Here is a 12,946-nt window from a genome sequence, read left to right as displayed (position 1 = left end):
ACGTAAACTTCTACGTTTCTCTCCCCCTATTTGATTTTTGAAAACAATGTCCACTATGTATTGGTATGTGGCTTGATATATATATATATATATAATATTCCAATAGGCTTTAGTTATATTTTGGTTAAATACAAAGATATATGGTACTTATAAAGTATGTGGCTTGATATATATATATATATATATATATATATATATATATATATATATATATTATTCCAATACGTTTTAGTTATATTTTGGTTAAATACAAAGATATTTGGTACTTATAAACTATAAATTCTATTTTGTAGCCAAAGAATGACATTCTCAAGGAAAGAGACCAAATTTGGACAAAGCTGAAAACTTAGAGGTTGAAGCATGCATTAAGTGGAAAGAAGAGAAAAATGTGTTTCCCACGTCATGGCCTTTTTATTGTCACGGTATGGCAACGTGTCTAAAAGCTTCTCCGGATCTGCTTGGAAGACTTGTTGTATACGTGTTTGAGATGTTCTCCACGACATGGCAAGAATATAGCCACGACATGAAAGCTAACTTTTGGCAAGTATAAATATTGATCATTAGGTCAAATCTAGAAGATAGATGTTGATTTCTTCGACCTAAAGCAACCAAAAACCTTTGAGAGAACCCTTGGAGACCTGATTTGGATTGGAGAACAAGACTTAGAGAGATTAGAGTAAAGATTCATCATTAATCATTCAGTTTGGCTAGTTTTACAATGTTTAATCTAGTTAAAATTTTGATTATGTGTGTTTCTGCTGTAATCATGGGCTAAAATCCCTTTACATTTGTTTATATTAGATGGACCCTAATACTACGTGTTAACTTCTATTTTCGATGGATTATTGAAGTTGGTTTTAGCTTGTGTTGGATAGATCATTATCCTAGAATGTTAAAGTTACAATCTTTATTTTCTTTCCTTCACGTTTTGTGTATTTAGATGATCAATTTGATTTCATGAACTTGTTACCTAATTGTTTATGACCATTAAATTGTTAGATACTAGTGATTGAACAAATTCTAGAATAGGTTGTAAAGTTAGTTGCTTTAACTTTACTAGAGATCATTATTACATCATAATATGTGCTTGATTATTTATCTTGACCATAGATAGATAATTTTTAGATATAATCATTCATAGTCCAAATATATCTTAAAATCAATTTGGTGTTCTTAATTTACATGATCATTGGAGTTCAAATTCATAAATTGATATATGTTAGGTAATTGGGCCAAGATAGCTAGTAATCTCTATTTTGGTAATCAACGAAATTAATCCATTGTCTTGAAATTAAGCATAGGAAAAGGGGATTCAAAGCTAAATGGAAGTAATTTTTAATACTTGATTAAACCTCGTTTTCTAGTTGTGTGCTTTAGTTTTAAGTGTTTTTAGTGATTGCTTTAATTAAGTATTTCTGAAGTTGAATAATCCGATAAAACCCCCCATTTAAAGTTTATTTGATTACTTTAATTTTTATCACTATTTTCTTAATTAAAATACAATTCCCTATGATCGACTCCTTACTTACTCTACTTTAGTACTACGCGACTAGGTATACTGCCTATTGTGTTTAGTTGAGTTGAATAACTAGGATAAAATTTTTAATATTTTTAACCACACATAATGGCTCTTTCACTTTTTAGTCCGAAAGGCATTTTCGTATAGCAAAATGTATTGTGATCTATGTAGAATGTGGTCTTCTCTTCATCCTTTTTTTCATAAGGATTTGGTGGTAGCCCTTATATGCGTCCAAAAAACATTTATGCTTGAAGCCTTCTTCTAGTCTATCTCCGACAAGGGGTAGCAGTCTTTCTGGCACGATTTATTAAGATCGGTGTAATCGATACACATTCGCCATGAGACGTCATGTTTTTTACCATAATTGGGTTAACAATCCACGAAGGAAAAATAGTTTCCTGAAGGATGTTGGTTTTGGTGGGATTTACCATTGTGTTGTTGATTGCTTTGTTGCACTCTCTTACATGCTCCCTCCTTTTTTTGTTTAATCATTGTGTTGTTGGGCGAAATGTTGAGGATGTGCTCGATTATGTTCTTGTCGACTCCAACAATGACAGTTGGTTGCCACACGAAAATGTGTTTATATTCTTCAGTAATGACACGAGTTTTGCTCTTGTTGTCTCTTCCAAGGTTTTGCCGATGCGAATCGTTTGTTCTGGAACTATAGTATTAATAGCAATAAAGTTAAAGTTATTTGTTTGTTTATTTACTTGAAAGTTGAAGTTATGAGAAAAGATTAAAAAATGGAAAAAGTTGTGAAAAAAAGTGAAAGAGAAAATGTTCCCCAAAAATAAGTGTGTTGCAATAAAATATAACTATATTTAGGATAATTATATTATATAGTATTTTTCCTTTTAAAGTTGAGTCACTTGGAATTTTGCAATAACTTTTTAAATGAAATGGGGTAAATAAAACGGCTGTTACTCCTATCCGAGACCTATGTTTGAGGATAACCATCATTTCACCACTTTTGAATATTATCTAAGAGGCACAGACTGAGGGAGTCAGAAAGGAGAACATGAAAAAGGAGAAGATCAGGGGTCAGATTGCTACTTTTTTGCCGATAGGCACGGTTTGTTGACTTAGTGTGGTAGGGTTTGGGTTCTAGTCTCTGGTAGGGTTCGTTAGATAGTGTTAGAGGAAGTACATAAGTCTAACTTATCGATTCACCCTGATGTAACAAAAATGTATCGAGACTTTAGGCTCAATTATTGTGTTGGCCCTGCATGAATAGGGAGATAACTTGGTACGTTGAGAGGTTCCTGACTTGTCGGAATCTCAAGGTCGAGCATCAGAGACCACACGGTAATTTGTAGCCTTTGGAGATCCCTGTGTGGAAATGGAGGCAAATCACCATGGATTTCATTACCAAGTTACCAAGGACAGCCAAGGAGCTTGATGCTATTCGGGTTATTGTAGATCATTTGACTAAAGTGCTTATTTCCTTACTATTCGGGAGAGCTCCTTGGCCGAGAAATTGGTTGACGTCTATATTCGAGAGGTTTTGGCTCATCACAAGGTGCCTATTTATATAGTCTCAGATCGAGACATTCGGTTTACTTCCAAGTTTTGGAAAAGGTTCCATGAGGATTTGGGTACATGGCTACATTTCAGTACTGCATATAATCCAAAGACAGATGGCCAGTGTGAGCAGACTATTCAGACTCTCGAGGAAATGTTGAGGGCCTGCATCATTGGTTTTGATAGGAGCTGGGACTCCTATCTTTCTCTGACTGAGTTTTCTTACAACAAAAGTCATCATTCCAGCATTAGCATGCCTCCTTTCGAGCTTTTCTATATGAGGAAGTGTCGGACCCGATTTGTTGGGGAGAGCTTGGGTAGAGGGTCATGGTGAGCACGGAGGTGGTACTCACGATGAAAAGGCTTATTAAGTAGGTCAGACAGAGATTTCGATGGCTCAGATTCGGCAGATTCGGCAGAAGAGTTATACGGATTGATGTCATTTGAAGTTAGAGTTTTACGTTGGGGATATGGTACTTCTGAAGGTATCCCCGTGGAAGAGTGTTATTTTTTCAGTAATCGGGGTAAGTTGGGCCCCAAATTTATCGGTCTGTTCTGAGTCCTAGATAGGTTAAGTAAGGTAGCCTACCAATTAGATTTACCAGAGGAGCTTAATCAGATTCATAGGACTTTCCATGTTTTCGGGTTGCAAAAGTGTATAACTGACGAGACAGGTGTAGTTCCATTGGATGATATTTAGGTCGATAAACACTTGAATTATGTTAAGCGACTACTAACGATTCTTGACAGGAAGACGAAGGTCTTGCGCAACAAGGTGGTGGACTTGGTTAAGGTGCAATGACAGCACCAGAAGGGTTACAAATGAACTTAAGAGCCCGAAGAGGAGGTGCGCACCCACTACTCAAATTTGTTTGATGCCATGTATTTTGAGGGAGAAATCTGATTCAAGTGGGGTAGATTTGTAACATCTATTTTCCTAGGTAGTTCTCTTTCCAATTTTAATTTATTTTTATCTAATTTGTGGATTTTGTCTAGGAACCATGATGTCAACACCAGGAAATCCGATTCCTTGTAAACATTTAACAATGATAACAAATATGAACCAACAATGTGAAAGCATGTAGGATGCTTACTCAATAACAACAGAATTTCAATTAAACACTTCATACAAGCACTACAAATAGTCAACAAATAATTAGAAACCCTAGAAATCCCGGTTTAAGTCCATTCTGGACTAGGATTTCCTTATTGGGCCCAATGGGCCAATAAGCTTCCAACTTGACTATCTTGGGCTAAGAACTCTTAAATGGGCTCTAATTGGACCCACTTCCATTTATTTTTTAAATTTTTGGCCATATTGGGCCTAGAATGAAATAAAATACCTAAATGGACCTTATTAGGCCATAACTAACCTAATTTAGCCCTAATAGGTCATAAAAATCATATTTATATTTATTTGGGCCAAAAATCACTCAACTTAACCATAAAATAGACTTAAGCATTCAAGGCCCAAATATTCTTTTCTTCCCTCTCCATTCTCGACCCATGTCCAACCCAAGAAGAGGAGTTGACTCTTGGATGCCACCTCACTTTTACCCATAGGACTTCCATGCTTATAACTCATATTCCCATGCAACCATCTCATCAAATTCTCTCTTCCTCTCTCTCTTTCTTGCTCTCGGCCGAATCCAAACACACACACCCACACTTTACTCAAAAATCCTCTTAAGAAAACTCTCTCCACTCCTCTCCATACTTTCGAGATTCAAGGGCTTTGCAAGGGGGATTCTTCACAAAAATCATCATCTTAGGTAAGTTGATGCTTGGATCCACACTCTAGACTCTTTGTTCTATCAAAAATCTCTTCTTAACTCATATAAATTCCTGATCTTGCATCTTAGAACCCTCTAAGTTCGAGATCCATCCAAGAAACTTGCTAGGGCCGAAAAGAGCAACAAACTCTTCTCTTTTCTTCTTCAAATAGAAAACAACAAGCAAAGGTGAGCTTCATACCCCTTTCTTTTTGGTTTTTATGAGTTTTATGGGGGAGAATACAAGAAAATGTGTAGATCTATGTGTATATGTATGCTATGTGTGATTTGATGACATGTATGTGTGTGATATCATGTGTTTTGTAATGAATATGTTACCAAAAGGGTGTAAACCCGAGATCTATGACATAAGAAAGGAAACAAGCATAATCTAAGCTATCTTACACTAAACAAGTCAAGAAAAATAGCTTATAAGGTCATGATGAACATGTTCTAACATAAAACCCATTTTTGGGCTTAAATTGTCAAAAATACAAAACTAGGGGTACAAATCAACAAGTCATGGTTTCCTAAAGGTTAAAAGGGTCAAAACAGTTTCTATAAATATTTTTCTGAACATTATGAATTTCTAGGGACTTAAAATGTAAATTTTTGGCCTAATGGGCTATTTATGAGCTTCTCGGCCCAATAAGCCTCAAAATGCGAAAATGATAAGTTGAGGGGATGGAAATGTAACTTTCTGTAAAATAGGGGGTAATTACCATAAAAAAATGTTTATAAGGGTCAAAAATGCTTTTCACAAACAAAAAGGACCAAAAATGTAAACTTTTTAGATTTTGGGCCAAAACTGTAAAAGTTATGAAAAATGGGTTTCCTAACCGAGAATTACTATTCTGGAGGGGCTGAAGCTGTCAACAAAGTAAATTTTGGGTTAAAATCGTGTTTTCATCAAATAAATAATACAAAAGTGTCAAGAAAAGGGTTTTAAGGACTAAAAATGAAATTCTTTTATATAAAAATGACCAAAAGTGTTATTTTTATAAAAGAAGGGTAGTGAAAAGGGTCAAATTCCACTTTCAAACAAATTAATTCATTAATACAAAATACAAGATCCACGACTACCGACGAAACGAAAAACAAATACACTCTCAATAACAAATATCGTTACAAAACGAATTGATTCGGTCACGAATCAATAACAAAACAAAATCGTTAAACCAAAGAATTTCAATAAACACGCGATAACTATGATGAGCTAACATACAAACTTTGGGCTTGGAAGTTTCAAATCATGCTTGTTGGGCCTTGCTAGCCCATTAACATGATCTTTGGGCCCAAAGGGAATATGCTTACGTGTTATTAGGCCTCCTATGACCCAATTCCATGTAAAAGGACTTTCAATAGTTCTAATGTGCTATTGGGCCCTAGTGGCCCATTAGTACTACTAGTGAGGTCAAGAAGTCAAATGCGAGTTGGGCCAAGTGTCTTTCGCATTCCCAATAGCCTTAAATAACTCACGTAAATAACGGGACTTCATACTCCCTTTTCTCCTTGGTTGTTGGGCTTATGAGAAATCCAGTAAACAGATTCAGAGCGTTAAGCAAGAGTAATCATGGTGGTTGGATTAAGTGAGTAGTAACGGGCGACGCCTTTAAGGATCGTTCGTAACCTGTAGTTATAAACTAGTCATCTTTATGCGTGATTATAACGACTCATAAACCCTAATTAATCCAACGCTACCCGAGAAATCAAAATCATTTGTCGTAACGGTATAACAATAGAGAAATCATTGTATTTTATGTATTGGGAAAACATCGGGTTTTCCTGGGAAGTTCAACATTTTCACTTGCGTGATTTATACAAAAGTTCAACAATTATATATGTTTTGAAATCAACAAGCATATATTCACGGATCTTCACACTTTTTATAAACAATGATCTTTTCAGAAAATATCGGATTTTCTGGGTTTTACAAACTACACCAAATCATTTTACCACAACATTACTTATGAACTCACCAACATTTCATATATTAACGTTTTTTCAAAATAACTTGTATTCTCAGGTAACAGGTAAACCGAAGAATAAGTACCAAGTAATGTCATAGTGTTTTGCTTAGATTATCTATCAGACAGTTTATGTTATGAAATTGTAATGTCTAAAACAATGTACTGGATGTAAACAATATCAGTTGTAATATTTCAATGCATGGTGATGAATTATGTTATGATTCATGTATATTCATTGTGATAGTATTCAATTTAAGTCACAAGAGCCCTCGGACGTTTCCGCCGTCTGGTTCGGGGGTGTGACACACGACGTGGCATCGTCAGATCGAGGAATGTGGAGCCGCAAAGCACCACGATTTGGTAGTCTGCTTGCCACAACATGGTGGATATTTTTGGTGCAAAACCCTAGATCTTCGAGTTTATGCCACGATTAAAGGTACTAACTTCTAGAGTTTCCCTATTTTGTAGCCTCCACCCTTTGAGATCAATACCCCATCCAAACCCTAGCCTCCATATATATGTTTTTAGTGTGTAAAGACACTTTTGTGAAGTTTGAAGGAAAAATGATTCCATTTTGGTGCTTGTGTGCTTGTGAAGCCACGACATGGAGGTCAGTTATGGTTGACTTTGACTGTTGACTTTGACCGTTGATTTTTTTGACCAACTTTTGGTCAACTTGAGGGTTTTAAGGTCTCAACTAAGAGGGTACTTCTATATTGATGATTATGTGATTCATAGTACCATTATTCAATATTAGAGAGCTATTGTGTTAGTCTACTATTTGAAAGGAAAGTCTTTTCATTATATTACATACGATATAGTGGTAAGCATGCTAGACTAGCTGTGTAATATCCTAAAAATAACATGTAAATTTTTTTCATTTAAATCTATCAAAACCATCATTGATTCATTTTAAAACCCATCAAAGTGTGATAATGTGTAAAATATGGGGTTTTGATAGTAGATAACGACAAAATTAGGATTTTTGTTTGAGTATAAGATGTAGTAGGAAGAAGGATTGGTGGGTCATGGAAGCATACGGGGAAATGTTTTCATCAAATGTGACATGGTGGGAATGTAAAATCTTTTTAGTCTTGAGGTCGAGGTAACAAAACCCGCGGGGTATCCTATGAAGATGCATGAAGTAAAGTGTGGAGCTAGTTTATGACGAGAAGGTAAGTGTTGATAGAAAAGGCAACTGAATACACATAAGTGGGTGTAGGAACTACCGATGAAAGCTAAATTTATAAAATGTTTTAAAGACTTGCCTCATATTAATACTTGTGCCAGCGCATTGAACCTAACGATAAATGTTGGAAGGGTTGAAGCTTCACTTGAAACTTGAAAGTATATCATGTGGTTTGGGTTTACCTGAAGAAACATGATTTTTGCAACTGAGGTCATAGAAGAACTGGCTTTTAAAATACTACTAAGAAACCACTTTGAGAAGTAAACCATAAATGACAAATGATTAATAAAGAACTAATAAGGCAATGATCACTACTACTACCAATAAAATAACGTTGATGACCAAGGATGGGTTTTTTAACCAAAAACCTGAATCGAAACCAGTTGTAACCGATTAGTGGTATTTGGTTGGGTTCCCCCAACCCATCAATTTTGGTTTTCAGTTCTTTTGGTTCCGGTCCACTTTGGGTCGGTTCTAGTACCAAACACCTGTTTAGATAGCATATTTCCTGATGGAATCTAATTGGAACCGGATAGTGGTATTCGATCTGGTTCTTAGTTCCACGTCTACTCCTAAACTTGATTTCGATTCTTTCGGTTCCGATATCAGACCGGTTTACATCTTTAATGAGGACGTCGGTGGTGATGTATTGCATTAGAAATGCTTTGTTTTTTGTTTTTAAATTTTTAGATGTATTGCAATTCCTTTTTTTTAAGTTTTAAATTCCAAAAATATTAAATAAATGCATTTTTTTCAAATCGGTTTATATAGGTTCGAGTATATTCCACTGTTAGGATCCGATACGGGTTTTGTCTAAACCAGTTTTGACTTTGTTGACCTTAAACCTATCTAGTTTTGAAAATGGGTCGGATCAGAGAAACGAGTATGTGCAACTCTAAGAGGGTCTTTGACTAAGCTTATTTAAAATGATAAACACTTTTCAACTTATAGTTTATTAGCTTATAGCGGTGTCAAAACAAAGTTTTTAAAAAAGTGTTTAAATTAGCTTATTAGGTGTCAAACGCTATAAGTTAATAAGCCCTTTTTAATGTTTGGCAACATGATAAAAAAAGACTTCCTAAATATGTTGGACAACTATAAGTTATAAAAAGTTTTGATAAGTTAGGGCTTAATAACTTATCAAAAATGACTTATTTCTGGTTCCACACCGTTATAAGTTGTTTTTTAAAAAACAGCTTATTCAAACACTTATTTTAACTTACATTATATGAAACCGATAATAAGTTAAAAACTCATTTTTTAAGCTTAACCAAACATCCTTTGAGTCAAACGTGCACAAAAAAAATGGTTCACGATCTGAACCCGTGTCTGATCTGAAAACCGATTCACCCCTAAACCGAAAACCGATTCACCCCTGAATCGGTCCAAGAAGAACCAAACCGACGCACGAACCGAACTAGCGGCCTAAACCAATTCGCGATTAATACTGTTAGGACCGGTTTGGAACTGGTTTTTACAGGAACTCGAAAATGCTTGTTTTTTTGTCCTATTTTAAGGTCTATATAGTCGTTTATGGCTGTTACATGCTCATTTTTTTGGTCACTTTTGTGCATATTTACCATTCCTTGATGGTAGAAATAGGTATTAGATGTTGAGTCTTAACCAAACCTAAAAAAAACTCTCTTTGATAAAAAAAACGCTCTCAAGTTAAGCAATGGATTCAGCTTCCATTAGTGTTGGAGATTCATCAAACAATGTTACCGTTGTTAGCATCAAAGAAACAAGTAGAAATCCGACTATTTGGGGCAATTTTGATTTCTGTATAATGTCGAGCGGTCCAAGAAAAGCGTGATGCAAGAAATGTGGTGCTTTTTTCAATGAAGAAGGGATTCCAATATTGAAAACTTATATGATGAAGAGATGCCTTGTGGTGAAATTTAGGTTGGTGCATAATCAAACAACAATAGTGAAAGATACTACATTGTGGAATTACGAAGCGGCTAAAGTTCGAGATAGGATGATGAAGTTCGTGATTCAAGAATGCTCGCCTTTTGTCCACTTCGACAACAAACGATTGATTTCACTCATCTAAGATACTCTCCAACCACGATATTACCATCTGAGTCGTACTTCCCTTAGACGCGATTGTATTGAAATGTGGAAACTTGCAAAAAATGAAATGATTTTAGGATTTGAAGCTTTAGAAATCGGTGTAAATTTAATTGATGATATTTGGACAGTTCCTCACGGTTCACCGGATTCATACCTTTATGTTACCGCTCATTGGATAAATCCATATAATTGGTTCATGATGAAGCGTACGATCGCGTTTGAATTGTTTGAGGTGCCGCACACCTATAGAAATTTATTTAAAATGTTAGATTGTGTCATCAAAACTTATAAACTTGAAGGAAAATTTTTTTTCTATATCTTTTGATAATGCATTAAACACCATCGCGGGTAGACAACTAAAACCAAAATATAAACCAATTTGCGACGATATTTTTTTTCATAGTCGATGTGTTGCACATATCATTAATTTGCTTGTGCAATATGGACTAACAAACATTGAACTTATAAACGATGGTTTTGTGCTTATGCGGATGCCCTTTGGTTAGGTCCGAATTAGGAAACACTTACCCGATGAAACTCCACTTGCAACATGTTTCAATGTGCCTTGCATCAAGACCTCCTGCATGCTATTAATTCTGGTACATTGTGCATACCCCAGCCTTTTGTTGGAGTGTCACTTTTTCTTTTGGGTTAGTGCTTCTAATCCCGGGTCTCGCCTTAAGGCTTAAATAAACTTTATTTGTTGGTTTATGGCATCCTCTCATTCCTTTGAGATCGGGGCTTGGCTGTGTCCTTTTCGGGGGTTTCACTGTTGCCTAAATGGTATTGTAGGAAGTAAAGGGATTTCCCGTATGATATCTCATCTCAAGAGCTTACACCTCCATACAGATGAACGCAGAGCTGTGTTACGGAAGGCTATTACTTATGACATTGGATTGTTTATGTCTGTGGCAGCAACTTTGAAGGAGTTTGGTCAATAGATATGTGGGGATTGCATGAAGCTTCATGCCCTGAGTCGTTGATGTCACCATCCGGGTAGCTTCATTAAGTTTATTGACGGGGCTGATGACATGAGCATGCATATTGTTGGCATTCAAAAGCTGCTACCCATTGAACCGGAAATCGACCTCAATGATGGGTTGGTGATGGATGCTCAACTACTTGATCGTGTTTTTAAGCTGCCTATCACCACTATCAAAAGCATCCCTCATAGTTGTCGTATGGCTTTCTCTCAGGCTTTGAAAGCAACCATTTCCAAAGTGGTTGCTCATCCTGGATCCGTTGAAGCGTGGGTTGCTCTATTAATTCTTCCTAGGTGTAATCTTCAGGTGTTCAGGCCCAAGAAAAGGCAAGAAAGTAGGACTGGCAACAGGAAGTCTTTGCAACATCGTAATATCTTGAGCGCTTTAGCTACTTGGAGGACTGGAGACGATATCGTCAAGCTAGTTAAAAACTTAGTTGACAATGCAAGTTTAGAGAAACAAGATAAAAAAGAAGAGTACATTCAGGAGAAAAGAACACCGAGCAGCACCAATGTCAGACAATGTCTTCGTAAGGTTGTCGATGGACATTTTACAGCAGCGGTGAAAGTTTTATGTTCTTCGTGGGTTGCTCCATTTGGGGGTGATACCACGGAGGCATTGGAGGATAAGCATCCATACAAGCCACCACATTCCATGCCCAACACCATATTTTCAGAACCTCCCCTAGTTGTGGATGTTGACAATGTCCTTGGGGGAATTAAATCCTTCCCTAAAGGTAGCTCGTGTGGGAGGGACGGGTTGAGAGCTCAACACATTTTAGATGCCCTTTTTGGAGAAGGTTCGGCTATAGCCAAAGACCTCCTGCATGCTATTAATTATGTGGTTAATCTATGGCTAGGGGGAAGATGCCCTTCGAGCATGGCATAATTTGTTGCCTCTGCTCCTCTCACGCCGCTCTTATAACCTGACAAGGGAATACGACCTATTGCAGTAGGTACTATATGGAGACGTTTGGTTTCCAATTTAGCCATGAAAGGGGTTGGTAAAGAAATGGCCAAATATCTCAACGATTTTCAGTTCGGATTCGGGGTGTCGGGTGGCGCTGGGGCCATTTTACATAGCGCCAATAGGTTGTTGAGTGAGCGCCATGATGAAAAATCTCTCTCCATGCTTACCGTGGACTTCTATAATGCCTTTAACCTTGTTGACAGATCCGCATTACTTCATGAGGTCAGACTGAGGTGTCCCTCTATTTCCTTGTGGGTAGAATTCCTATATGGTCAAGACGCAAGGTTATATCTAGGCAACACACATATCAGGTCTTCTGCTGGGGTTCAACAAGGAGACCCCTTGGGACCACTTCTCTTTGCCATTGTGTTGCACCTGCTCTTGCAAAAGATTAGAGACAATTACAAGCTTCTGCTCCATGCATGGTACTTGGATGATGACACACTTATCATAGATTCGGAGGAGGTGGCCAAAGCATTGGACATCATTACGGTGACTGGCCCAAAATTGGGCCTTCAGCTGAATATCAAGAAAACCAAGCTCTTTTGGCCCTCGTGTGATGGTAGGAAGTTACGATAGGGGCTATTTCTATCACACATTGGGAGGCCGCCTTTGGGGGTGAAATTTCTTGGGGGAGCTGTTAGTAGAGATGCTAGTTTCATTCGCAACCTAGCCATAAAGAGAGCCAAAAACGCTGTGAATTTGATGCGCCTTCTTCCACAATTGCCTGACCCCCAGAGTGAGCTCCTTCTTCTTCGAACTTGTATGGGTATTGCTAAGATTTTCTTTGGGTTGAGGACATGCCAACCCGTTTACATGGAGGAGGCGACAATATTCTTTGACACTGGATTGCGCGGGCGATTGAGGACATTGTGGTTTGTGGGGGCCCTTTCTTTGGTGACATACAATGGCGAATTGCTTCTTTACCCATTAGGTTTGGGGGTTTAGGT

Source organism: Lactuca saligna, chromosome 7 (assembly GCF_052625555.1).
Source record: "Lactuca saligna cultivar CGN05327 chromosome 7, ASM5262555v1, whole genome shotgun sequence".
NCBI classification, from domain to species: domain Eukaryota; kingdom Viridiplantae; phylum Streptophyta; class Magnoliopsida; order Asterales; family Asteraceae; genus Lactuca; species Lactuca saligna.
Note: the sequence above shows the minus strand (reverse complement) of the source record.